At 28.6% G+C, this 4364-nt stretch overlaps 1 non-coding gene across 1 annotated transcript; it reads right to left on the bottom strand.

The window, feature by feature from the left end:
• Positions 1–3539: 3539 nt before the first annotated feature.
• LOC113201272 (U6 spliceosomal RNA) lies at positions 3540–3646 on the bottom strand. The gene has a single exon (XR_003303132.1). It is a non-coding gene; the product is annotated as a U6 spliceosomal RNA (small nuclear RNA).
• Between the last annotated feature and the right edge of the window lie 718 nt (positions 3647–4364).

Raw genomic sequence — 4364 nt, 5'->3', positions numbered from 1 at the left:
TTTACTAGTAAATTTGTGGTTTTGAGTATCTTTCATGTTTTTGGCCGTTTATATATCTCTTCTTTACATCTTTTGAATTTTATCATTAGAATTTTTTGGTTAATGAATTTTAGAAACTATTTAAATATTCTAAATATTAACTACTTTCCATATATATGGCCTGCAAATATTTACTCATATTAAGTTGCTATATCACTTTCTTGATTAGGTATGTTTGCTATATAGCCTTTTTTAAAAAACAATAGTATATTGCCCTTCTCCTGTTTATTTATTTATTTTTCATTTATTGCTTGTGATTTTGGCTTTATAATCAATAAATTATTGACAAATTACATAGCATGAAAATTGTCCCTGTGTTTTCTTTTTAAGAGTTTTTTTAGTCTTGGTCTTCAATACATGTTAAGTTAAATTTGTATGTGGTATCAGGCAAAGGTCCAATTTCATTATTTTGCATGTGATATAGTGTTCTCAACATCATTTGTTGAAAATATGGGTCATCCCCCAGTTAATCATCTCAATATCTTTGTAAAAAAACATCTGACCATATTCATGAGAGTATTCCTGGGTTCTTTACTCTATTTCATCTTTCTATGTATGTATATTTAAGCCAGTATTACTAGCCTTGCATATGATTTTTTAAAGTCAGGAAAGTGGGACCTTTGATTTTATTTTGTTATTTTTGTCCCATGACACTATGTCAATTTCAGTTTAATTTTTTAAATTTCTCAAAAAAATTATCATTGAGATTTGAATAATAATTGCAATAAATCTATATATTACCTTGAGTAGTATTGACTTCATTACAGTATTAACTATCAATTCATGAACATAAGTCTTTTCAATTTGTTATTTAATTTCTTTCTACATGGAATTTTCTTTATTTCCTTTCTTTGAATGATTTACTGTCAGTTATTATGCAAAAAATGGTAAATTTATTTATTAATAATAACATTTTGGGAGTAAATTTTTATGTTTTCATTATGGTGTTACACATACATAATAGTGGGAGTAATTTGAACATAATAATATATGCTGGGGATATAATTTGCTCTATTTTAGTCCCCACTACTTCCTCTTTCCTTTTCTTGTCCCTCTCCCAGTTACCATTTTGTTTTACTCTACTGGTGTTCCTTCTATATACTGATCATTTGTTTCAAATTAGATGCTTTAGAGATAAACATACTGGTTAAATCACTGCACTGTATCTATGTATATAGAATAATTTGGTCAAATTTATTCAGCAATTCCTCTCTTTGCTTCTCCCTCCTCCTTCCCCCTCAATCACCTTCTTTTACTAAGGGATCTCCCTTCTAATTTCATGGAAACCTTCCTAATTATTTGACTTTTCCTAGCTTCCACAAATAAGAGAAAACATGACTTTACTTTCTGAGTTTGGCTAAACTCATCATACTCATTTGGTATACTGTTTCACAATTTTATCCATTTGCCAGCCAATGACATAATTTCATTATTTATGACTGAGTAAACTTGATTTTGTATATATGTCATATTTTCTTTATCTATTCATCTGGTGATAGGTACTTGGTTTGGTTGTGAATTTTGTTGCTATTATTGCTATTAACATTGATGTGCTTTTATCACTATAATATGCTGATTTCTCTTGGATAAATACCAAGGAGTAGAATAGATGGGTCATATGTTTTGTTCACGTCTACTCTCTTGAAGCATCTCTATATTGCTTTCCAAAGTAGTTGTATTAATTTGTAGTCCAACTAATCATGTATAAGTGTATTTTTTAATGACATCCAGAAGGAAACTTTTTTCTTTATTTTTTTACTTGTAGATAGACACAATATCTTTATTTTATTTATTTTTTATGTGATGCACACAACCAAACACAATGCCTCACACACATGACGCAAGACCTCTACCACAGAGCTACAACCCCACTCCCTGAAGAGAAACTTTAAGAAATACTATGGATAAGATTATGATGTCTGTGAATAGATATAATATTAATTCTTTCTTTCTGGTTTGGATGTTTGTTATTTCTCTTACACATAAAATTTCTCCATCTAAAATTTCAATACCATTTTCAATGCAGGTGGTGAATGAGGATATCCTTTTCTTAACCCTAACAAAAACTGTTAGTTTTTAGCATTGAGTAGGATGTTAATGGCTTTTCAAATATAACCTTATTTTTGTTGAGGAAATTCGTTTCTATTCCTAGTTTGTAGGGTGTTTTTAACAAGAAGATTTATTAAATTTTCGCAATTTTTTTGCCTCAGTTGAGACTATCACTTATTTGTTTCTTCATTTTGTCCATGTTATGCATTGCAATGATTGTTTTTCATATGTTGGACCATTATGTTTGCCAATAATCAATCACATTTAACTATGAAGGGTAATCTTGTAAATATTTCATTGAATTCTTTTTTTATAGTATTTGGAGATTTTGCATAAGTATTCGGCAGGGATAATGTATTTACTTTCTTTTCCAGTAGTGTATATTATTATTTTAGCGTCAGGATAATGCTGAAACTATTTGTCATTACAAAATTTGTCCTTTCTCTCATAACAATTTTTACCTTGAAATCTATTGTGTCTTATAGTAGAATAACTCCCCTGCATTCTACTGGTTACACTTTCCAGGGAATATCCTTTCTTTTCTCTGCTTTATGTGTTTCTTTCAGTCTAACGTGAATCACATGTTTCTTTAAATCTAAGGTGAATCAAATAGTATACAATTGAACTTAACTTTTTTAATTAATTTTAGCAATCTATGAATTTTGAATGGGATTGTAATTAATTTCTTTTATCTATCTATCTATCTATTTATTTATTTATGTTTTTTTTTTCTTTATTGGAACTGAGGTTCAAACCCAAGGCTTTGCAAATGTGAAGTAAATGCTTTGCCACTGAGCTACAACCCGGTGCTAATTCACTCATTTTAAAGGACAGGAATTATTATTGTCATCCTGTTCATAATTTATTTATGTCTGGTATCATTTCTTTTATCTTTCATTCCCTCTTTTACTACTTGCCTTATATTTGATTTATTGTTAAAGTCACAATTTTTATTTCTCTTCTCATTTCTTTTTATGTATTTCCTTTAGGCATTTTCTTTGTTATTACTATGAGCCTACATAACATATTCCAATGTCATCAAATTATGAATTATATCAAATTATTAACAGTTTAACTGAATTGCCTACAACTTTTTTTTACTACTGACCCCCCAATATGTTATTTATATTAAAAATTACATAATATATATACATATAATACACTTTAGTAGATTAATTGATATTTCATGCTTTTAATTCTTTTTTTAAATATTTTTTAGTTGTATACAGACAATATCTTTATTTTATTTATTTATTTTTATGTGGTGCTGAGGATCGAACCCAGTTCCTTGTACACGTGAGGCAAGCCTCTGCCAGCAAGCCACAATCCCAGCCCCTCATGCTTTTAATTCTGATCCCATAAAATGATTAAAAGTAAAATTATAAACCAAAATTAAACTTGTATAGAATCTTACACCCATAACATATTTTAACACCAGCTTTAATTAATAAAAATGTATGAAGCACTTCATGAATTTGTATATAATCCTTGTGCAGGGGCCATGCTAATCTTCTGTGTATCATTCCAATTTTAGAACATGTGCTACTGAAGCAAGCACCCATACACATATTAACTTTACTAAAAAGCTGTTTTTTATGGCTTTTAGTTATACAGCATTACTTCAGTTTAAATTTAAGGATTTAGTATAAAACAACTATCTTAAATATGGCCAATAAGCTAAATGAAAACACAAATTACTACACAAAAATCAAGAAAATAATATGTGAAAAAAGTGGAAATATCAAAAAGATACACATTATTTTTGAAAACATGCAAAAGAAATTCTGGACCTGAAAAGCATAATGACTGAATTGAAAATTTTACTGTATGAAGTGGTTGGAAAAATAAAAGCCACATATCAGTGTTGGATAAGCATTTATTTGGGTCCTGCAGCTTCTCAACATGTTTCCAGGGTTTTTACAAGATATTATGTTATAAATATTTTATATTTATATAAAGTTATATATAAATATATATTTATTATTTATATAAATATTTAAAATATATGAATTTCTTGGTATTTCCATGAAGAAATCTCCACCTCGAATTTCACAACCTTTTATCTTTTTTCTTTTTTAAAGAAATGAAACATTTAATTTCTTGTATTTATTTATTATTTTGTGGTGCTGGGGAAGAACCCAGTGCCTTGTGCATACAATGCAAGCACTCTACCAACAGACTTATATCCCCAACCCATCAACTTCTATCTTATTGAAAACTCTGTAGCTTTCTTTTAGTTTCTTATTTTTAGTTCTTTAGCAGCTTTCTTTGGATTA

The sequence above is a fragment of the Urocitellus parryii genome, chromosome X (assembly GCF_045843805.1).
Source record: "Urocitellus parryii isolate mUroPar1 chromosome X, mUroPar1.hap1, whole genome shotgun sequence".
Lineage (NCBI taxonomy): Eukaryota > Metazoa > Chordata > Mammalia > Rodentia > Sciuridae > Urocitellus > Urocitellus parryii.
This window is presented reverse-complemented; position numbering and strand designations above follow the sequence as displayed.